Here is a 25655-nt window from a genome sequence, read left to right as displayed (position 1 = left end):
AGTAGTTAGGTCAACCTTTTTCAGCCTTATAAATGACTAATTTTCATATAATTTTTTTGAAACCATAAACTGACACATCTGCAGAGATAACAGTATCACTTAAACATTGATTATTTCTCATCCAGCTTATTCATTATTCCCTTCTTTGATCTTGTCACTCATCTTTGCTTTACTATTTTAAGAATTTACTTTTTCTTTCTGTCTTGAAACCTATGCTTTAAAATTAATAATCCTCTTTGTCATTCATATCTATCACATCTCCCTTTTAATTTTTTAATAGCTTTTTGAAATAAATGTTATATTCAAGTCAAAATTCTATATTTTAGGTAAAAAATAATTTAACTGAAAGGAATAGTGTTAAAAACTGAAATTTTAGCAGAATAATGGAAAACTTGTTAGTTTCTTTTGAAATAGGACTTGAGTTGATTACCTCAAGTTGATTACCTCAAGCACATAACAACAACAACAAAAAGACATGGTCCAAAACTCAAAGAGTTAAGATTAGGGATATAAAAGCAACTTGCAGAAAAAAAAATAGAGAATAGTTAAATGAGAAACTGGGTAGTACTGATTGTGACTATTAGGAAGTTTAGTCTACAAAATAAAGTAAAACAACACTAAAAGGCTTCAAACAGATTAATTACAATGACCAATTTCAGCCCCATGATATGATTATACATGTTTTTCTCCCCACCATGAAAAAAAATCCAGGCACTATGGATACCAAATGCTACATGCACTGATTGATGTGATCAATTTCTTGATTTATTTTGTTTGTTAAAGGTCCAATGTAATGGATGAGTAAATTACTGTGATTGTTTTTATTTTATGATTTTTTAAAATTTATTTTTAGTTATCAACAATCATTTCCCCAAGATTTTGAGGTATAAATATTTTCCCTATCTCTACCCTCCCCCCACCCCAGGATGGCATGTATTCTGATTGTCCCTTCCCCCACCCCAGTCTGCCTTCCATTCTATCACCTGCTCCCTTTATCCCTGTCCCTTTACTTTCCTGTAGGGCAAGATAGATTTCTATGCCCCACTGCTTGTATATCTTATTTCTCAGTTGCATGTAAAAAAAAATAACATTTGTTTTTAGAACTTTGAGTTCTAAATTCTCACCCTTCTTCCCTCCCCACTGACCTTCCTTGAGAAGGCAAGCAATTCAATATAGGTTATACATGTATGGTTAAGCAAAACACTTCCATGATAGTAATTTTGTGAAAGGCTAACTCTATTTCCCTCCATCCTATCCTGTCCCCTTTTATTCAGTTTTCTACTTTGACCCTGTCCCTTTTCAAAAATGTTTGCTGTTGACTACCTCCTCCCCCAAAATGCCCTCTCTTTTATCATTGTATCATTCCTCCCTCTTATCCCCTTCCTCTCTACTTTCCTCTATTTTCACAATTGAGTGTGTATGTTATTCCCTCCTTAACCCAAATATGATGAGAGCAATATTCACTTATTTCCTTTCACTTACCCCCTCTTCCCTTCAATTATAGAAGCTTTTTCTTGCCACTTTTATGTAAGATAATTTACCCCATTCTATCTCTCCCTTTTTCCTTCTCCCAATATATTCCTCTCTCACCCCTTAATTTTATTTATTTAGATATCATCCTTTCTTATTCATCTCACCCTGTGCCCACTTTTTTTCCTTTCTCTTGCTTAAATACTTTGCTCCTTGTGTTATCATCATAGAAGCAAGTCTTACAGCAGATACATGAGTGCCCTCCCAACCAATTATAGGAAACACATTTAAACATTGCTGCCCAAAAACTTGGCAGCTGGCTCATTTCAAATTGATCATCTTTACACAAGAAGTTTTGATGAAAAGAGCAGCTTAATATTCTGCCTCCATGGTCCCACATATTACTTTTACATTCAACAAATTCTGTGTCAATAAGAGGGCAGGTAAAGCATGTGTACTCAGGCATTTCCTACCATGAAAAACCAGGCTTTACAAAAATCACACAAAAATTGCAAAGCCAGTACTATATACGCTAGTGTGTTTTATGACACAATGTGAAGAATTCATCACAAATTTTGTTTCTCTGCATTCTGTGCATATTGGTAACTTCTGTAGGGAATTACAAATGGAATAAAATGCTGCACTCTTCTGCCATCTTTGACATATCACATTCCATTGAAGTGTTAAATGGATGTTTAGCTAAACTAATATTGCTTATTTCTGCTTTTAATTATTTTTCATATTCTTGATGGTTTTCAGCAATTTTCCTTGCACCTTTTTTTTGGCATTTTGCCTACTTTGCTCATTAAATGTTTTTTCTTTCTTCTCCTTCCTATCTTTTTTACCTTCTTTGGCATGTGGGTATGGGTGCAAGTGTTGCAGACTTCTGAAATAGAGCCTGGCTACTTGTGTTACAGGTAGCTTTGATTTGAAGGAGATGAATGATAAATCATTATATCCATATATATATGTGGATATATATATATATATATATATATATATATATATATATATATACATATGGATATGTACATATACACACAGACACACAGAAACACACATATATATGTATATATAGACATACATATGTATGTCAGATCTTCCATATTACAGTCCAGGCCCTGCATGTCCTCTGCATAAACCTTCGGACTCTCCTGCTTGGAGATGTGATAGGCCTAGAGCAAAGAACGACAAACTTCTGGACTCTCTTGCTTGGAGATGTGATATGCTTTGAACAAAGGATAATAAACATTCTTGAGTCTTTCTGGGGGCCTAGCCAGCTCCTAAGAATAACATTTCATGAGAGCCCATTGTGAGGGTTGGCTCCCCTACGAATGGGAATATCTGGGGTAGTTGGCAGTGAACTTTGTTCAAGGCCCTATTTAAGTCTCCATGTGGGTGAGTCGCATTGGAATCTCTCCCATGGAGAGGATGCTCTGCCTGGGACCTTCCTGCTTGGGACCTTGATAGCTGTACCCCGGGATTCTCCAGCTTGAAGAATCAGGTGTAGAACATTCCCCCGAATTGGTGATGTTTTCTGTTTCTGTCTATGTTTTCTGTTTCCACTTTTGCTGTGTTAGTTGTGTTATTAGGAATTGTTAGTTATTGCTGTTGTAAATTCAACTCCCCGTCCTTTAATAAAAGCCTTATTCTGTTGGGAGTGTGCCTTATTGCAGGTGCAAATCCGAACCTAACTAAGTTTAATTGCATAGGAGACAAAAGAGCTGTCCCCTTCCCACCCTGGAAGACACTTGGGGACTCTTCTAGGAGTCATTCTCAGAGACAGGGCAGGCATTTTGGAACTGAGAAGCTGTAGAAGTAGCCAAAAAGCTATGAGCAAGAGGAAGATAGTGGCTGCTGGCATCTTCATCTGGGGAAACAGAGAGGACAGCTGTGACTGCAGTGTTTGGAGAGTCCAATCCTGTGGTGTTTTTTGAAACATCAATGAAACTTTAAAAAAAAGTTTAGCGTAATCGCAAAATGTAGAATAAATTGGAGATAGAAAAGAATGAGTACAGGGAGTATGAATTGGAGTACAATATAGTAGATTAGTGCCAGTGAGCATGAAATTAAAGAACAAATACAAAGCCTTTTAAGGGTTTAAGACTACATTTCAAGGAAAAGAATAATAATAAAAAAGATTTCAAAATTTCTGTTCTAGAAAACTTGAAAAAGAGTGATTATCTCATTGGCACAAATGGGATTATTTAGGAGGATCATTTTGAGGAATGTTATGGTGAGTTCACATTTCATTTATAGACATGTAGGTACTGAGAGTCTTACAGAAAGTCCAAGGAAGAATATCTGGCTAGAAATGTGGGCCTAGAATGAAGGCCTGAAAAAAAATATGTATAAAGTACAAAGTCCATTAATTTTAATTGTTCTTTGATAGTAAATCATGTTTCTGCCATCTATTTGAAAGTAACCTCTATTTTAGAACACTTTTGGATTATAATCACCAGGATTTAATGTATAGAATAAATCAGCACAAATTCTTGTTGCAATTTTAAGTCTATTTTTAGGTTATATTTGAGATATTATCATGTACTAAGCATTATACATCGACTGCTGATTTTATAGTCTGGATTCCACAAGAGGACAAATGTCCACCTAAGACAACAAAAGATGAATAGGATAATAGTCACAACTGCCTTTTATGTGAAATTTTACGGTTTATGATTCACTTTACATAATCTCATTTGTACCTCATAAGAACTGTGGCTAATAGCTGGTGCAAGTATTACTTGTTTCAGAGATGATGAATGACTGAAATTAGGTTCATAGTTTTAAAGTTGGAAAGTGCTTTAGAAGACATCTAACCCATGCCTCTCAGTTTGAAAATGAGGTATCTGAAGCCCAGCCCTAAAAAGAGATGTGAAGTGATATGTCCAAAGTGATGAGGGAGGATGTAAATGAAGGTCATCTGACTCCAGATCCAAAGCTCAGTTTCAATGGGACATAATCAGATTTGTCATTCAGAGGATCTGAGCTTGCCTCTGATGAATAATGGCATTCAATTTTCAATTCAGGCATAAGCATAATGGTATGTAATACACATGATTTTGCCAAACTTGGAAGAAGGCAATGTGAACAATACTCCCTTTGTGCTTCCTATAAATAAAGTTATCTATTAAGGATTGATGAAGGTGCATAAATCCATGTACTAAAAACCTAGTGCAAACTATACCCTATCTCCCCTGGTATCAGTGAAGGTCATTCACATTTATGTGCAAATTGTCTTCCTAAAGGGAAACCCAGAATTCAGAGACATAAATGACATGATTTCTTCCTCCAATATTATCTGAATGTATCCTCTTTATTGTTTTATTGACTCAGCATATGAAACTTTTAGAAGATATATTATTATCATTAAAACTAGGAAGTATTTATAATCATGTCAAATGGACATCATAACCCTATTTGCCACTATATAAAAATGGCAAGCTAATGTCTTATAAAATGCTGAAAAGGCAATAGATCTTTTGGTAGTTATGGAAATAGCAAACCAAATTAGAATGGTAGGAAATGTAATAAAACAAAAAAAAATCTATGAAATTAATGGAGCTGTGAATTGAAGAGGATGGAGAAAACAAAAACGATAAAATATTTTGTCTCTCCACCCAGAGAGAATATTTTGGAAATCAATTTCTCCCCAAGATATACTGAGAATTTTACATAATTTTGGATGGTACAAATAATATCTGGTATTTGTCGATGCCAGTGAAGTTAATAGTGTCATAGATAGATATAGATTTAAAAGGGACCTCAAAGTTCACTAGTCCAATAGTCCTTAATGTTACAGATGAGGAAACTGAGTTCATTGATGCAAAGTAGCATGTGTAATATGTGAAAAATATATTAAAGGAAAAAACCTGAGCAAATTTGAAATAAGAAAATAGATAAATAAATTATTTTAATAGACTTTTTAAAAAATAAGCATTTATCAAAGGATAATAGTTCACATACCCATGGTACTATCATTCTTATCCACATCACTGTTCCCTAATTTTATAAAAGTATATCACTCAGTATGATTTTTAGAATATTTTAATAGCATAAAATTTTGGAGAAAATTGCTATGTCTAAGTCATAAGAACATGATTTTATAACTAAAAATGACGTCAGAGGTAATTAAGTCCAACCCCTCTATTTTTCCAATGAAAAAATTGAGACATAAAGCAATGTAAACTCGCCTAAGATCACAGAGCTGCTGTTGTTTGCCCTTCATTCATAAAGAGAATGATGACATCAGCAAGATGATGCCATGACTTACAAGTGAACTGGATTTAAGTGAAGGAGGTCAGTGCAAAGTCATCAGCCTCACTCTCTCCTCCTGAGCCATTTGGATCTGATGGCAAGATATAGGTCAGGATGATTAGAGATGGCCCCAGATGCAGGGGTAGACCTTAATCTTTTTATGTTAAGGTCTTTATCAAATCTCAATTTGATTAAGGCAACACCCATCCAATGATTAAGGCTATGTAAGAATTGAGGCAAAGAATGGCCTCTTTTGCCTAGCTAAAAAATTATCAATCTGGGAGGAATATCTGTCCAAAATAGAAACAATTGCTATTTGCAATCGCTCTTGGCCATCAGAGGTCCAAACAATGACCAAGTGGCCTTGGGCTGGGACCTATTGTTGGCTAATCAATGACAGCAAGAGTCATTTGGGTTTAAGGCATGGTCCTTAAGAAAAAATATCTAATCCATAGACCACAAGATTGAGGTTTCAGTGATTAAAATTTACATTCCTTTGAGCAGAGCACCTACAGGAAGGAGAGGAGGGAAGGATGGAAGGAAAGAAGGAAGGACGAAACTGTTTTACCCAGCTGGAAATGGCCATTTGGGGCCCTTGTGGGCGGCTCTTACCACTCACAGTTTGTTGTTTGTTCTTCATTCTTGAAGAGATCATGATATCAGGAAGGTGATGACATGACTTATGTCCTCAGGTAATTCACATGAATTGCACACACACATCCTTGATGTCTAGGGATAAGATACTTATAAACAGAGGCTTTGTCATGATTCTTGGATATTTCCCACCATACCATGAACTCTATTAGCCCCTTAGAAAGTTCTTAATGAATATTTAGGGAAAATATTTCTCAATATAGCCGCAGTATACAAATTGATCTTAAATATATTATCATTATCCCATTACATAATTGTGACTCAGTACTGAGCACAGTGCCTGTGACATAGTAGTCACTTAATAAATGTTTATTGCTTTGTTAACTGACTGACCAAAAAAACCAATTCATTTTTTCAGTAGTGCTTGCCATTACAACACATAAGCACTATTTATATTCATTTATGTATATGTATATGCAAGGAAAAATATCAAAAGACTGTATTATACCTGAGAAGTGTCCCAGAAACCACTTCCAGATTTGACCAAGGGAAGGGCAAGAAAATAAGTATTTTCTGTTTTTAAATTCTGCATTTCAATTATTTGGTTCACAATAATGCATGACTAATCATAGTCTCTAAAATCATTGGTTTTAAATTGTATTTTCCAGCCTGGCAAGCCTTCATTCTAAATAGATGTTTTCCTGCCCAAGACATAATTCTGATATTTACATGTTGCTACATACACTGGAGCAGTTGATGATTTTCCTTTAGGGAAAATAAGGAGAGATGAGAAATATTTCATAAAAATGGCTGGCCTAAGTAATCCCAGCAGGGATGATGCCACAGAAACAATTATGAGATGATGGGGAAAAACAAACAGACATGTAAATAAGTGCTACCCAGATATAAACAAAATTCTTCAGATGCATTTTGACCAGGGCAACTGGACTACCACTTACTTTTGCAAGATGATATGTTTCTCTTAATGCAGTCTAGGTTTGCATGATTTATGTAGTAATTTGGGGGGGGGGCAGGGCAAATGGGGTTAAGTGACTTGCCCAAGGTCACATAGCTAGTATATGTGTCAACTGTTTGAAGCCGGATTTGAACTCAGGTCCTCCTGACCCCAGGGCCAGTGCTCTACTCACTGTGTCACCTAACTGCCCCCTGTTGTAATTTTTGTCATTGAAGTCATTGTTGTTATTGTTCTTTCCCTTGCCACTGTTGACACAAACCACAAAAACTACCAGGTCTTTTTCACATGACTGTTATTTAGTCAAGCCCTGTACTTCTGTGATGATGACTGCATCTTATGCTTCTACTCTTGCTTTTTGTAACCCCGATTGAGCTACTTATTTTTACCTCTTCAATGAAAAAAACATCAGGTATTATATATATCTATTATTATATTATTATTATATATTATATTATTATATATTATATATATACATATATATATAAATGACATCTACATTGGATTAGTCAAACAGCAAGCATTTATTAAGTGGCAGCTATGTGCCAGACACTGGGAAAACAAATTTAAATATAACAATAAATAGTTTTTTCAAGGTGCTGTATTCTACTTGAGAAAAAAACACACACACACATACATATACACATAGTTATAAATTTAATACAAAATAAATACCATATAGTTAAATATAAAGTAGTAAGAAGGCAAATATAAATATAAATATAAAGTAGAAGAAGCTAGTTGTTGGGGTTGGGGGAAGAAGAAAGATATTCAGACAAATGGTAATAATTCTATGTTTAACACAATAGTGTCAAAGATAGAGCCTTTGACATCACAGCAAAGATCTCTCTCCTAGGTTGATATTGATTCAGTAATACCCATTATTTAGATTTGTTCATCAAGTTAGAAATAATTTACCATTTTTGACATGAATTTCCTCATCTCATCTTCAAGGAAATCATGGGAAACTTTGTAAAAAAATGCTGAAATACAGCTATGATACATCCATAGCATTCCTTTAATCTACGAGGTTCATAAACAGTAGTGTGATTGAAATGAATTAGCAATATATTCTCTACAGAAAAGAAGTGAAGTGCTGGCCCCTCCAATAATGTGGTGGGTACAGGGCCAGCCCCCACTAATGGATTCACTGAACTCAACATAAAATTAGGCACCCCTTCTACCAAACTGGTGCCAACCAGCTGAATCCCACCACTGCTTATAACTCAAGTTAGAAAAAGGGGATAAAATCATGCTACACAAATGCAACAGTCTGATTGATACCAATTGCTTAGCATTTTCTTGATTTCTTTTCTTCTTTCCCTCCTTCCTTCCCTCCTTCCTTCCTTCCCTCCTGTTTCAACAATCTGGCTAGCAGCTGCTGTGGGGGTGTAAGACCAACACAAGCCCAACAACAAGCATGCTGCCAAAGCCCAGGTCCTTTTGCTCTGCTTTACTAAGGAAAGCAATGTTAAGGGGTTGACAAGTTTACTTTAATTTAGCATACGAATACCATTCACTTAGTTCAGGGGAAAAAGCCAGCACCCTGAACTTTGGAGCAAATACAAACAAATTACAAACATCGACAGACAGACCAAATATGATTCATAGTTACCAACATCTAGGTTCAGCCCAGGAGCTCATTACAAGGGCTGGCCCAGAGTTATGCTCGCCACCACTGCTGTGGGTAAGAGCTCTGAAAAAGAGAAAGCCAACCCCTGGTTTTATATCTTTTTCAGGGTCAAGGGTGAGTCAACCATGTGACCTAAAATTGTCACAAAGAGGTGACTTAAACCCATGTGGTCTAAAAGCCTCTGGTGTCCCAAACATGTCACTCAAACTCATGTGTAAATTAGGCCCTCCCCTAGTTAGCCCCACCTGGGGCCCCACCTTGGTTATCAATTCACACCCACATAGGTTTAGCACCTAATTGGGGTTTGGGCCTGGGGCTTAGCACCTAGTAAGACCCAAAGACACTTAATTAATCATTTTAAAACAGTAAGAAAGCCCCAACTCAATTGATATCACACCTCCCTCCTTCCTAACTCCTTCCTTCCTTCCTTCCTTCCCTTCCTCCCTCCCTGCCTCCTTCCAGCGTCTTATATTTAGTAAGCTTCAGTGGTGGGACTTGAAATCATATCTTCCTAATTCCAGGTCCAGTCACCAAACCAGCAAACCACAATAGTAGGCTTTATATTTTTCTTCTTTTTTAACTAATTATTATTATTTTTTTTAGTTTACAACACTCAGTTCCACAAATTTTTGAGTTGCAAACTTTGTTCCTCACCCTGTCCTTTCCTCTGCCTGCCAAGAGGGCGTGTAGTCCTATATAGGTTCTACATATACCTTTGCATTAAACTTATTTACACAATAGTCAAGTTGCAAAGAAGAATTATAACCAATGGAATGAACCATGAGAAAGAAGAAATAAAACATAAAAGAAAGAATAAAAGAGGGCAAATTGCCTCAATCTGCATTCAGACTCCATAATTTTTTCTCTGGATGGTCATAGCTTTCTCCATCATGAGTATCCTGATATGGTGCTGTAGTCTTTTGGTAATTTTTTTTTTTAAATTCTCGCATCTCTATTCGTTAGGGAAACTCGTTTATAATTTTTCTTTCTCTGTTTTGGCTCTTTGTGGTTTACGAATTATGATTATATTTGTGTCATAAAAAGAACTTGGTAGGACTCTACCTATTTTCGCAAATAGCGTATAAATTATGGGAATTAATTGTTCTTTTAATGTTTGATGGAATTCACATGTAAATCTATCTGGCTCTGGGGATTTTTCCTAGGGAGTTCACTGATATCTTGCTCAATTTCTTTTTCTGAGAGGTTGTTATTTAGATATTTTATTTCCTTTTCTCTTAATCTGGGCAATTTATATTTTTGTAAATATTCATCCATTTCCCTAAGATTATTAAATTTATGGCCATATAATTGGGCAAAATAATTCCTAATTATTGTTTTAATTTACTTCTCATTGGAGGTGAATTCTTTGTTTTCATTTTTGATACTGGAAATTTGGTTTTCTTCTTTATTTTTATTAATCAAATTGACCAAAGGTTTATCAGTTTTATTGTTTTTTTTTTATAAAACCAGCTCTTAATTTTATTTATTAATTAATAGTTTTTCTTGATTTCAGTTTTATTAATTTCTCCTCTGATTTTCAGAATTTCTAATTTGATATTTAATTGAGGATTTTCAATTTGTTCTTTTACTAGCTTTTTCATTTGCATGTCCAACTCATTGATTTTCTAGTTTTCTATTTTATTCATGTAAGCATTCAGAGCTATAAAACTCCCACGAAGAACTGCTTTTGCTGCATCCCATAAGTTTTGGTATGTTGTCTCATTATTGCCATTCTCTTGAATGAAGTTATTGATTGTTTCTATGATTTGTTCTTTGGCCCACTCATTGTTTAGATTAGATTATTATAATTAGATTATTTAGTTTCCAATTAATTTTTAGTCTAATCTTTCCATGGTCCTTTATTACAAATTATTTTTATTGCATCATGATCTGAAAAGGATACATTGACTATTTCTGCCCTTCTGCAGTGGATTGTGAGGTGTTTATGCCCTAGTACATGGTCAAGTTTAGACTATGTGCCAGGTACCAATGAGGAAAAAGGTACATTCCTTTCTATCCCCATTCAGTTTTCTCCAGAGGTCTATCATATCTACCTTTTCTAAAATTCTATTCACCTCCTTAACTTCTTTCTTCTTTATTTTGAGGTTAGATTTATCAAGTTTTGAGATGGGGAGGTTAAGGTCCCCTATCAGTATAGTTTTGCTGTCTATTTCTTCCTGTAACTCCCTTAACTTTTCCTCTAAGAATTTGGATGCTCTACCACTTGAAGCATATATGTTAAATAATAATATTACTTCATTGTCTATGGTGCCGTTTAGCATATTTATTTAGCATATTTATCATATTTAAATCCCTCTTATCTTTTAATGTAGAAGCAGCAAAATCCTGTGTGATCCTGACTGTAGTTTCACAATATTTGAATTGTTTCTTTCTGGCTGCTTGCAGTATTTTCTTCTTGACCTGATAATTCTGGAATTTGGCTATTATATTCCTTGGAGTTTTCAATTTTGGATCTCTTTCAGGGGGTGATGGGTGGATTCTTTGGATGACTATTTTACCTTCTGGTTCCAGGACCTTGGGTCAATTTTCCTTAATGATTTCTTAGAAGATACTGTCCAGGCTGTTTTATTTTTTCATCATGGCTTTCCAGAAGACCAATAATTCTTAGATTATCTCACCTGGATCTATTTTCCAGTTCAGTTGTTTTTCCAATCTGACATTTTACATTTTCTTCTATTTTTTCACTCTTTGTATTTTGCTTGACTGATTCTTGTTGCCTCATAGAGTCATTAGCTTCTACTTGCCCAATTCTAATTTTTAACAAATTATTTTCTTCAGAGTTTCTTCTGCACCTCTCTTTCCATTTGGCCAATTTTACTTTTCAAGGAGTCATTTTTTCCTGTTAGATTCTGTGCTTTTTGCCTCTCTAATTTTACTTTTAAACTTCTCTTTGAGCTCTTCCAGGAATTCTCTTTGGGCTTGAGACCAGATCATATTCACTTTTGAGATTCTGGATGTGGCTTTTTGTCAATGCTGTCCTTTTCTGAATTCATATTTTGATCTTCTCTGTTCCTATAGTACTATTCAATGGTCTTTCTTTTTCTTTTCCAGCTTGCTTCTTCATGGTGGTTGACTTTTTTCTGGCTTTTTAAGTGGATTTCTGCTTCTGGGGCCCAGGGCCGTCTGTCCCAAGCTCCTTACGTTGGGAGCTAGGGGCCTGGTTACTTGCTTTGTGTGCTGTGGCCTCTGGTTTTGTCAGCTAAAAGCTATATGTTGCTGCAGCTCACCTGTTGCTGAGCTGAAGCTTGCTGGTGTGTGCCAAGGATTGCGGCCCAGTAAAGTCTTTCTGAGTTTCCCTGTGGTCACGGCATGAGGTGTGGGGGAAGAATTGTCTGGCTGTTGGAAGTCTCCTCTTCCCCTAGGGCTTTGCTTTATAGCACGGGTGGTGTTAGCCATAGATCTGTCCTGGTGTGTGCCAATTCCTCTGGCTGTGTAAAGGCACACCTGGAGTTCTGGTGTTGGTGATTGCTGGCTCCAACCTCCTGGAACTCAGGAACTCCAGGTGGTCTGCTGAGGTGGGGCTTTCTGGGACACCTCCCTTTCTGAACTTATCCCCTTTAGCCACAGCCAGAGGGAACTGTCACCCTAGCTTCCTGAGCTAAAAGGCTACTGAACCCCCCCCCCCACTTCTGGTTCCTCTATTCCAGAGTTTCTCCTATGACAGTATTCTCTAGGTTATTCAAGGGAGGGGTGAGAGGTAAGAGCTTTTAGAGTTCACTGAGTCATTATGGCTCCAAAAGTTCAAGAAGGTGAGTCTGAAACCTTTAGACTGTAGGCTGATAGCTCCAGGAATAGCAACTGCTGCTTCCAAAGGCTTTGTGTTTCTGTCTCACCTACCTCTGCTAGATTTCTGTCCTGTGCCAAGAGGCCTGGGGATCACCACCACAGCTGGCAGGCTGGGCCTGGTCCTGTTCTGGCATGGTACTCCAGTATGGCCGATGCTGGTTCCACATACTTATCACTCTTCTGGCCAGGTGCAAGAGTCTCTTTCTGGACTCTTCTGGCTTGGAAATCTGCCACTTTCTGTCTCCTAGTGGATTCTACCTCTCTCAAATCTGTTCTGATTCACTTCTCAAGAGGCATCTGAAAGAATTTGTGAGAGAGCTCAGGCATGTCCCTGTTTTCATTCCACCATTTAGGCACTGCCTGATACTTTAACTGAATTATGAGAACGAGGGTTCCATGAACCATGATGATAAGGAAACTCTCTTGTTTTGGCAAAGCTTACCATCCTCTAACTATGCAGAGTTCTCAGATTGACGTAAAAATAAAAACAGCTTAAATCTTCTCAGAATGCTACAAACTCCCTGAAAAGGAAAAAAAAAATGATTGGCAAATCATATTTTACCAGAGTTTTCAAAGGTGCCACCCATTTACTTGTTGCTGTCAAAGCCCAAGCTAATTTATGCAAGCACTAAAACATTTTTTTCTGATTTGTTTTGTTAAACTGACAACTGAAAATTGATAGGGTATAGGTCTTCAGGCTTTATGCTGTGAATTTGGCCCATAACCCCGGGCTACCTACTGATTTCATCTTTGATATGCCACTTTTAATGTATTCTGAACATGAAGGGACTACCTTGTATTGTGGGCTTATCCCATGACATCTCATCTCTATTCTTAACTTGATCTGGGTTCTATTTTTTAAAAAAATGCTATTCATACAGAATGGTAGAGAATAATTTTTAGACTTTTTTACTTTGACCTAGGAAAAGTTGAGGGGATGAATATAAGTAAACCCCAGCTGTATCATTTATGTGTCCTTTTTCTATAGTTTTTTTTTAATGAAAGTATTTTCAAACATGAAAAAGTCATTGCACATAGTAGCATAAATGTTTGTTGCATTGAATTTGAAAAGGTAGAAATATCCTCTTAAACTGGGAAAGACAATGTTATCAGAAATGCATTTGGACATGTAAACAATTTAAAGATATGCAGTGATTGCAAAAAACCAAAATAAACATGTATGGTACAAATAAATAGGTTGCAGAACAATATCCATAAATAATAGTAACATGAAAGACATCTTCAGTAATGTACATTATTGGCAAATGAGATATAACCAATGGACAAGCCAAGTGATAACCTCAAAAAAGAACAAAAAGATGCTTTTTGACTTGATGGATATGTTCTGTATGATGGAATCACAGTTTGTTGTTAGGTCATTTTTCATTCAATGTCTGAATCTTTGTGACTTGATTTGGAGTTTTCTCAGCAAAGACATTGGAGTGGTTTTCTGTTTCCTTCTCCAGATTGTCTTGGGTTCTTGTATTGTTCAGAAGAGCCATGTTCATCATGACAACATTGCTCTTACTGTGCACAATGATCTCAGTTCTTTTCACTTCTCTTTGTTCATATGTCTTGCCATTTTTTTATGAAACAACCCTGCTCATTATTTCTTATAGCACAATAGTACTCCATCACAGTCATGTGCCACAACTTGTTCAGTCATTCCCCAGTTGACGAGCATCTTCTCAATTTTCATTTCTTTCTGACCACAAAAAAAGTTGTTTTTGTTGCTATTGTTGTTTGCTCATTTTCGAGCCCTTTTCTTCACTTCAAACTTTATGTTGAAGTTGGGATCTGCTGACCTGGAGGAGGGGAGGCTCTATCTTAAGCTTGAAGTTTTTTTCCTCTTGTTTTAAGAGCTAGTTTTGGATGCCTGCAAGTTTTCAGTGCTTCCAAGGTGGTGTTATCCTGGAAGAGGTGTGACTGTTGCTTTCCTGATGTATATGCTGGTCTTTACCGAGGAAGGGCCCCTGCTTCCATACACCACAAGTACTACAGCTCCTCTTGGTTCTGGAACTATGACTAGGTCCTTGGGTTGCAGCCTGTACACCACCATCTTGGCTCCACCCAAGTTTTGTTATTTCCTCAATCCATCATCTTAGAATATGGCCTGAGAAAAAGGAAGGCAAAATCATTTGCCTAGGACTATATAGCCAGTAGGTATCGAAGATAAGACTTGAACCCAGGCTATAATAACTCTGAGAACAGCTGCTATCCCTTGATAATTGGAGACACTATGTTTTCTTACATTTAATGTAGTCAATGAAATGCCATACATAAACAAAATCTTTAGGAAAGTCTCTATTATATCTTTAGGAATTTTTCATCGATTTAGACTTTACTCCTACCATCCTCCATGTTTGTTCTTCATATGTAAAATCAGGTTAATGGTACTTTCATTACCTAACTCAGTGGGGCAGTAGTAAGCAGCATGCTGCAAAATCTTAAAACATTATGGGGAAATGAGCTATTGTCAAAGTATCTACATATGTCCATGTGCCAATATATATTCTCTTATGCTTGGGAATTACATTTAAAGTCACCTAGTGTCTTAGAAAATGAATAGGACACTCTAAACATTAGTTTCACTTAATTTACTTTTAGATGATATCCATATGATTTCCTGAAGACTTATGAATATTTGTTTATGTAAGAGAAAAGTTCCATGATATTATTTTCATTTTTCTCTCAGGGTTCTTATTTCTTCATGTCCTCTGTAATTCTTTAGCATTTCCTTTATTCTTTAGAATTCTTTCCCTTTAAACTTACCTTTCTGTAGTTATATTTTTCTCCTGGATTATTCATGAAGAAGCAATGCTGATATTCATTTCAATCATTTAAAATTTATGCTACATCAAGTATTGTAATAGCATGGAGATACATATAGTTCTTAAATTTGTATAGGACAAAATGATTAAATTCAGAAAACTGCTTATAATAAGACAATTGAAAATTCCCATTTATGGGCAAGGAAATGATGCAATTTAATTTCCTGATACGTCATTTCCCCATGATACTTGAAAAGTAGAGGAAAGATACAAATGTTTTATAAAAAGAAATAGAAATAGGGGCTCATAGGCGTTATTGTTTTAGAGTTAAATTTAACACTAAGATAGTTTTTTTCAATCTTACCACTTTTATCTTAGTTTTTATTATTCACATTTTTTATTTTTAAAATACATATTTTAATGTAGGAAACCAATAGCTTAGCTCACACCAACTTAAGCAATACCAATGAGATGTAGAGACTTGTTTTTTTTTTTGTTTGGGCAACTTTTGGATCTCAAAATTGCATGACTCTCTTTATTTTTATATTACTGAACATTATATTAATTAAATGTACAATATTTTATGTTTTTCATAAGAGATAGTTGAAAAATAACATGTAAAGTTTTAGAATGATTTCCATGAAATTTAAAAAAAATATGATTTTCATCTTATTCTCCTCGTTCTAAACTGAGGATAATGACTGAGTTTTGAGAGAAGACAGAAAGCCTCAGGGCATAAGTTCTTTCATTAACAAACAATTATTCTTCACATTTTAGTCTTATAAATATGGGATCATTGAAGTTTACATTGTACCAGAAGAGTAGTGACTGTCAATAGTATTTAGGCATACTTAGGTACAAGCACACAGCTTTAGAATTCAAACATATAAATGTGGAAGACAGAAGCTAGGAGGTAAGGGCCACTAAAATTGTTGTTGCTCAGTTGTTTCAGTCTTGTATGGCTCTTTGTGACTCCATTTTCAGTTTTCTTCTCATGGATACTGTAGTGGCTTGCCAGTTCCTTCTCCATCTCATCTTGCAGATGAAGAAACCGAGGCTAACTTGCCCAGGGTCACCCAGCTAGTAAGTATCTGAGGCCAGATTCAAACTCAGGAAGATAAGTCTTTCTGACTCCAGGTCCCGGTGTTCGTAGTGCCACATAGCAGCTCCCTTACTTCAACTTTATACTACATTTACTTAGACTAAAGAGAGTATGATGCTCCTGGACAGCTAGGGAATTTAGGTTTTAGTACTTGTTTAAAACCTTGAAATAAAAAAAATAAAAATCAATGAATAAAAATCCATGTGCCACATTATTTCCTGTAGGTTATTTTAAGTGACTCAAAAGTCATTTTGTAAAATGACACCCCGAGATCTCTATAGTGGAATCCCCATTTTGACATTTCTAGTTTAGAAAAAGGAAAACATGTGAGGAATAGTGTTGTTTTCAAACATAGCCCTGATTCCTAAGGTTTCTAATTTTTGTGATTTAACAAATACTTTCTGCGTGTTTTTCCCATAATGAGTAAATGTCTAATCTTTAAGGAAATCTTGGGTCAACTTTGTTATAATTCCTTTGACTATCAGCTAGTGTAATGTGGTGGATACAGCACTAAATCTGGAATCAAGAAGATGTGAGTTCAACTCTGGGCTCGGATATTTTCTAGCTGTTTGACTCTGGACAAGTCACTTAAACTCTCTTCCTTACTTTCCTCCACTGGAAAGTGAGGGCAACTTTAGCACTTGAATCCCAGGGTTGTTGTGAGGTTCATATGATATAATGCTTATAAAGTGCTTTAGCTTGGGGTGGGGCACATAATAGGTGATTAACAAATGCTTGTTTCCTTCCTTTATCAACCTTTGATAAAATTTCATAAAATAATTGTTATGATATTGCAGTTTAGTATGATATATAGAGAAAAATACTATGTCCATTTTCACCACTTCCATATACAGATATCTTGGGGTGTTTTTTTTAGTTGTTGTTTGTATTATTTTTTGGTGGAGGATGGAGGCTTAGATCTGTACTTTCATCATTATGGGGAAATCTTGATAGGAAAATTGATAAAGATTTGTGTCTAAAAGAATTAGATAATTTTTTGGGACCCTGAAAATTTGTCACTTTCCCATTATCATATAGCTGGCATATGTCAGAGGTAGAATTTAAAGCCAGTTTTCCATGATTCCAAGACTGGTTCTCTATCGGTTGAATAACAATAATAATCTACCATTGAGATAGTACTTCAAAAGTCTCAACATATTTTCTGTATATTAAATTATTTAAGTTGCACACAAATTCTGCCAAAAGAAGTTTCCCTCATTTTTGGGATGAGGAAATGTAGATCAGAGAGATAAAGAGTCATACCCAGATTCTACACATACATATGATGTTGATCCTTTTATACCAGTTATCTAACACAGTTCTTTGCACATAGCTGTTACTTAGCAAATGTATGTGGAATTAAATCATCATTAAGTCTTTTTCTGTCTCTGCCTCTAATTTGCTGTGAGACCTTGAGCAAGTACATCAACTAACAGTCTAAGAAGCTTCATTTGTGAAACAGCACAGTTAGCCTCTAGACAAGCCTTAAGGCCTCTTCTAGCTGCAACATTGTCTTTTTTTGCTCCAATTGCTCCCAAAGTGAACAGGGGTAGAGGCTATGGATTTGAACTCTACCTAATTTTCACTGTGAGTCTTGTATCTAAGGTAGGGACTATATGCAATATGGGGAGAGTATTTTCTCTAAGAGTGGCTGAATAGGAGGCATGGCATCTGTTATGGGAAAAATAAAATTCTCATACTCTTCATTCATTAGAAGAAATTATGTGGTACTTCACTCCACATGATATGTGCATTACTAAGGAAAAAAAAAAAAACAAAATTATTTCTTTGGGTCCAGAGATGAGAGTTACAGTAGGAAAGTACTCTGAAATAACTTATTCTTCCCCATTTTTTTTCCTTTTGCATTTAATGCTTTTAATCTTTCTTGCTAATGCAAGATACTACATGCTGGTTTCCACCAACATCAAATGAACTGTAGCTAAAAAAAATCCCCATTCTACATGATTACTGGGCATTCATCTTCCGTCTTCTTTTAAAGTGTTATTTATAAAAAAACAACTGAGGAACACCCAAAGAAAATCTACTAAACAGATTTGTGATGCATATATTGAACAGTCGGTGCAAATAATGACATACTACTCATTAGAAGGTTTTTTCATCATCTGAGTTGTTTATCTGGGTTAAGATAAATGCAATATCTCCTTAGAGAAGAGAAAAAAAAAAAACTTTGCTGTTTTCACCTCTAGCCAGAAGCAACAATGAAATGTATGTCACCCAAATAAGAAAAATAAAATGAAATAAAAATGTTGTAGATAAATGAAAGCAGGAAATCAACAGAAATGTAAGTATTTTCCGTGGGCCTAAAGGTTTCTGTGTATTTGTGGTTGATGCAGAATGATCTTAAGCCTTCAGGAAGATGAAAGTGCACAGATGTCATTCTTTGAATAAAAACAAACTAATAGTTTTTGTTATAATGCCATAGCCTCAAGGCTACAAACACACAAATATTACCACAATTTTTATATGCCAGGTAGGCAAGGCACACGGTAGTTGACTACTGAGCCAGATCTTCACGTGATACTTCAGTGTCATAAGAAAGATTTGCAAAGAATGGAATCTTAAAAGTGTCAATTTCATTTTTTCCCCTGTCTTCTGAATTTTTTTCCCTATGCTACTCTTTAGACCAATTTTTTATTATTATTTAGCACATGACAATAGGTGACATTTATTCATCGGTTTCAAGTTTTCCAAAGCCCTTTGCAACCAAGTAAGGCTATTGTGCAGATCAAATATCATGTTATAGTTTGATATACATGTCACCTATTATTATTATTGTCATTATCCAATACACGAGCTAATCTTCCTAACTGTTGCTGCTCTCCTCTACCCTCCACCTCATTTACTTTGTATTATTTAGTGTATTTTTAAAATTTGCTTAGTTGCTTATATGTTGTTTCTCGGCTGGCTGGGAACTGGAATTCTTTTTTGCCTTTGTATTCCTAGCACCTCTACAGTACCTAGAAAATAGTGTTTAATTTATGCTGGGGTAGCTAGGTGGTGCAGTGAATAGAGCTCCAGGCCTGGTGTCAGGAAAACATCTTTATAAGTTCAAATCTGGCCTCAGACGCTCTCTGTGTGACCCTGGGCAAGTCACTTAATCCTGTTTCCCACAGTTTCCTTATCTATACAATAAGCTGGAGAAGGAAACGACAACTACTACAGCATCTTTGTGAAGAAAACCCCAATTGGGGGTCACAAAAAGTTGGACACAACTGAAATGATTAAACAAAAATAATAATTTATGCTTCTTATTATTTTAAAAAAATAAAAAAATATTATGAACTTGATGGCTATTTACAAACATTTCAATATTTCAGAGATTTCTCTACCCTGTAGCCCTAAGTCCAGTTTTTCTGTCCATGCTGTGATCTAGACTCTCTAGACTGTCCTGCCTTGCCTTAGCTCAGGAGTTACCCATTCCCTTCTCACTTTTTAGGTGTTGCCTTCCCCTTTTAGAATGTACCTTTCTTGAGACTAGGGACTGTCTGGTATTTGCTTTTATTTCTATTCTCAGGACTTAACACAATGAATTACATACAATCACTTGATGATTTCTCTGTCTCTGTCTCTCTGTCTTTATGTATCTTCTTCCCTCCTAAAATAAGAAAGGAGATTGTATTAGAAACTAAACTTGTTTAATTTTTTTAAAATAATATTTGCATATATAAATAATCTAAGAAGGTATAAGAAGAAAATGCTGAATGCATTTCCTTTTCTATACTTCTTTTTGTTTTCTTATATGTATTAGAGAAAGAAAGGGAGAGAGAGAGAGAGAGAGAGAGAGAGAGAGAAAGAGAGAGAGAGAAAGAGAGAGAGGGGGGTGTGCCAAGATGGCAGAGTAAAAGCAGGGACTTGCTTGAGCTCTCTCCAAAATCCCTCCAAATATCTGTAATAAATGACTCTAAATTAATTCCAGAGCTACAGAACTCACAAAATGACAGCATGAAACAAATCTGTAGCCCAAGACAGCCTGGAAGGCCTACAGAAAGGGTCTATCACACCATGCTGGCAAACCAGCACAAGCCGGGATGGGCTGTGCCAGCACAGACCAGGCTGGAGCAGACTGGTCAGAGTAGGCCTCAGGGCGCTGAATTCCTGGCAGCTGTGACAGCTTCCAGACTTTTCAACCCACAAATGCCAAAGACAAAGTAGAAGGTCAGTGGGAAAACTCTGTCAGACATGGGGGAGGGAAAACCACGGTTAGACCCCAGCCCTAGAGCAGTGGAGGAGGTGGAGGTTGCAGCAGCAGTGGTAGCAGCAGGGGCCGCTTCTGGAGCTCCAGGCCCACAGACAGTGCAGGTATCAAGCAGCAGATCAGAGTTGGAGTGCAGGGATCTCTTTACTGGTTGAGGCAGGATTTGCTTGCTTTGTCCTGCTTGGATCTGGGTCACAGGCCTGGGTGGTGGTCCTCGGGTGAGGAGGAGGGCTGGTGTGGCAGAGATTGTGGTGGCTGTGGAGAGGGAGTCCTCTTCACAGTTCCTGGCCAAAGAAGAGTGTTTGAGGTCACTCACAGACCAGAGCACAGGCCAGAAGGAGAGAAAACACCTCCCTTTTAATCATTCAATCTAAGAAGAAGTGAAAGTTTATAGGGGACTAGAAGTAAGTCTGAAAACAACTACACAAAGCACCTCAAGCTTGGGATAGAACACTCTCTACGCTGGAAGTAGAGTCATACCTTGACAAAGAGCTCAAAGCTAAAGTAATTGGCTAGAGATATGAGCAGACAGTGTAAAAAAAAAAAAAAACCTCAGACTATAGAATCTTATTTTGGTGACAAAGAAGATCAAACCATACAACTAGAAGAAGACAACAAAGTCAAAGATCCTATATCCAAAGCCTCCAAGAAAAAATATGAATTGGTCACAGGCCATTGAAGAGCTCAAAAGGGATTTAAAAAATCGAGTAAGAAAAGTAGAGGAAAAATTGGGAAAAGAAGTGAGAGGGATGCAAGAAAATGATGAAAAAAGAGTCAATAGCTTGCTAAAGTAGACCCAAAAATACTGAAGAAATAACACCTTAAAAAAATAGACAAACCTAAATGTCAAAAGACGTCCAAAAATCCAATGACTAGAAGAATGCTTTAAAAAGCAGGATTGGCCAAGTGGAAAAGGAGGTCCAAGAGCTCACTGAAGAAAATAACTCCATAAAAATTAGAATGGAGCAAATGGAAGCTAATGGCTTTATGAGAAATCAAGAAATTGTAAAATAGAACCAAAAGAATGAAAAAAAAAGAAGACAATGTGAAAAATCTCATTGGAAAAAAGAACTATGCTGGAAAATAGATTGAGGAGAGATAATTTGAAAACAATTGGACTACCTGTAAGCCATGATCAAAAAAAGAGCCTAGATATCATCTTTCAAGAAATTATCAAGGAAAATTGCCCTGATATTCTCAAGCCAGAAGGTAAAATAGAAATTGAAAGAATCTACTGATCTCTTCTTGAAAAAAAAATTCCAAAAGGAAAACTCCTAGGAATATTGTAGACAAATTCCAGAGTTCCTAGGTCAAGGGGAAAATATTCCAAATAGCTAGACAGAAACAATTTGAGTATTGTGGAAACACAATCAGGGTAACATAAGATCTAGCAGCTTCTACATTAAGGGATCAAAGGACTTGGAATATGATATTCCAGAGGTCAAAGGAGCTAGGATTAAAACCAAGAATTACCTGCATAGCAAAACTGAATATAATACTTCAGGGGGAAAATGGATATTCAATGAAATAGAGGATTTTCAAGCATTCTTGATGAAAAGACCAGAACTGAATAGAAAATTTGACTTTCAAATAAAAGAATCAAAAGAAGCATGAAAGGGTAAACAGGAAAGAGAAATCATAAGGGACTTATTAAAGTTGAACTATTTGCCTTCCTACACGGAAACATGATATTTGTAACTCCTCACGAGACATTTCTCAGTATTGGGGTAGTTGAAGGGAATATCTATCTATCTATCTGTCTATCTGTTTATATATATATATATATATATATATATATATATATATATATATATATATATAGAGAGAGAGAGAGAGAGAGAGAGAGAGAGAGAGAGACAGAGAGAGACAGAGAGAGAGGGAGAGAGGGCATAAGATGAGTTGAATACAAAGGGATTATATTTAAAAGGTAAAATTAAGTGGTGAGAGAGGAATATATATATATATACACACACATATATATACACATATATATAAACATATATACATATATATACATATATACATACATATATATATATATATATATATATGTGTATGGGAGAAGGAGAAAGTTAGAGACAGAATGGGGTAAATTATCTCACATAAGAGAGGCAAGAAAAAAAACTATTTTAAGGGAAGAGAAGAGGGGGGAGCTCAAAGAGATTGAGTGAATCTTACTCTCATTGGATTTGTCTTAAGAAGGGAGTAAGATACATATGCAATTGGGTATCTTACCCTACAGGAAAGTAAGAAGGGAAGGGAGATTGGGGGAGGGGCATTCGGAAACAAACACTTTTGTAAAAGGAAAAGGTCAAAGGAGAAAATAGAATAAATGGGAGGAGGGATAGGATGGAGGGAAATATAGTCTTTCACAACATGAGTATTGTGGAAGGGTTTTGCATAATGATACACATGTGGCCTATATTGAATTGTTTGCCTTCTCAATGAGGGTGGGTGGGGAGGGAAAAAGAGAGAAACTTTGGAACACAAAGTTTTAAAAACAAATGTTAAAAATTATTTTTACTTGCAAATGGGAAATAAGATTTACAGGTAATGGGGTATAGAAATTTATCTTGTATATGGATTCTGTGAGGACTAACTCTGACAGACTTTGCTCTTCTCAGCAACACAAGGTGCAAAGAAAACTCCAAAGGACTCATGATGGAGAATGCTGTCTACATCCAGAGAAAGAACTATGGAGTATGAATGCAGATTGAGGCACACTTCATGCTCGCTTTTCCCCTCCCCCCCCTTTATTTCTCTCTTTTGTTTTTGTTTTTGGGTAGTTTTTTTTTGGTTCTGTTTCTTCTTTCTTGTTATTCATTCCATTGGTCATAATTCTTCTCTGCAATTTGACTAGTGTGTAAATTAATTCAATGTGAAAAAAATTGTTTAGTGAAGTGGTCATGTTTAGTAATAATATAATTTTCTCTCTCTTTAGCCAATAGATGTGTCCCTAAAAGATTCTGTGTGAATTAAATAATGATAAATTGAATCACATTTTAAATGGACCTTCTAGAGCTGGCAATTTAAAGGAAACCTATTGTGTCTTATTTTTATAAATCAGATATCCTCTAATTTATTGCTTTGGTAATTTAGGATTTTCATATGCTATTCATTATTTACATATCTACATATTTATCTTTTCACAATTAGTAGACATTGCCAAAGGTACCATTCATACAGTGACATAAACATGATTTAACAGCAAAAAAAAAAAAAAAAGAAATTTATCTTGCCGTACAAGAAAGTAAGGGGCAAGTGGATGGGGGGTAATAGAAGGGAAAGCAGGCTGGAGAAAGGGGTAATCAGAATGCATGCCATCTTGGGGTGGGGGAGGGGAGAGATGGGGAGAAAATTTGTAACTTGAAATCTTGTGGACATGAATGTTGAAAACTAAAAATAAATAAATTAATCTAAAAAAAGCAGAATTGGGTCTCACAACAACACTATGAGCTAGGTGTTATTATGTTGTGTAATATTAAGCACTATGTAAATATTATTATCTCCTTTATAAATATGAAGAAAATGCAACTCAAGAGAATTTAAGTGACTTTCCTTTGTCATACAGATAATATTTATTTCCTTAAGGGATTTCAACTCAGGTTTTTTTTGTTCCAAGTCTCTCATGTTTTCCATTACACTACACCATACTGTAAGTGATGGCTGTTTCTCATATTTGATAAGCTGGAAAGTTTCTCTAGTCACAACCATTTCCCAGATGTGTGTGTGTGTGTGTGTGTGTGTGTAGGAATGGTCACTAATCCAACACTAATTGTACAAATGAAAAAACTGAAGCCGTAAGAGGTTAAGTGGCATATCCAAGTTCCAATGTTGTTTGAGGCAAAGGGAAAACTATATGCCTGATTCCCAATTCAATGACCTTTTTTAAAAAAAGAAATCTCTTTGCATATGTCAGCAGGCACAAATAAAACAGTGTCCTTATTAAATACTTTGTCAGAAACAAGTAAAATTTAAGCATAACTACAAATGGATTCCTTGATTCACATTATATGGGTTTTAAGATAGAATATAGCTTCATTTTAATTTTATTTTTCTGACATTCACCCTTGCGGAGTGCTCTATCTCCAGCACTCGCGCTACTGTCCCCCCACTGCTAGCCCATCCTCTCACTCACCAAGTCGCAGCATGATGAGTCTTCGGGCCTCCGCGACCTTCGCGGAGGATGAACCAGACAGAACACCTGAGGTAATCAAGGCGCTCTTTATTCCGTCGCGACTACATGCCGGACCTCCGCACTTCCCCGAAGCGAGTGCTCTCATATCCTTACCCCTCCCTATGCGAGCTCTATCGTCCAATCACAGGCTGAGTCCTACTTTATCTCCTCATATGGCAGCAAGCTAGCTCTAAGTGTTCCCGCCCCCAACATCTCCCGTTCCCGCCCCCAACACACCCTCTCTTCCACATAGCAAGGTTTCTTTCATATTTCTTAGTTTAAACCTCACTGAACTCTCTTATATTTACTATTTAACATTTTTGAAGATGAGATCAGAAGGAGAAATCATATTAGTAATGCCAATAAAAAAAGGCTATTTTTTGCAAATGATGTCAAGAAAATGGAAGACAGGAGAGGAGAATTTTGTTTTCTTTGGAAACTTCTACTGCAACTAAAAGGATGAAAAATAAAATCTAGCATGTGTTACTCTTACAATATACACTTGATTAGTACTAGTGGTGTCTTGATCAAAAGCACTGATGAACTCATAATCAAAAATTATATGGTCAACTATTTTTTGAGGAAGTTTCAGAATCAATCTGTGTGAGGGACTTCTAGGTTAGGAAGATCTCTTACTTTATAAGTCAAATCCAAA

At 36.1% G+C, this 25655-nt stretch overlaps 1 pseudogene; it reads right to left on the bottom strand.

Annotated features, from left to right (window-relative positions):
• Positions 1–36: 36 nt before the first annotated feature.
• Positions 37–25106, bottom strand: LOC118854679 (annotated as a pseudogene).
• Between the last annotated feature and the right edge of the window lie 549 nt (positions 25107–25655).

The sequence above is a fragment of the Trichosurus vulpecula genome, chromosome 6 (assembly GCF_011100635.1).
Source record: "Trichosurus vulpecula isolate mTriVul1 chromosome 6, mTriVul1.pri, whole genome shotgun sequence".
NCBI lineage: Eukaryota > Metazoa > Chordata > Mammalia > Diprotodontia > Phalangeridae > Trichosurus > Trichosurus vulpecula.
The sequence above is the reverse complement of the archived record's forward strand: the minus strand, read 5'-3'. Positions and strand labels throughout refer to the sequence as shown.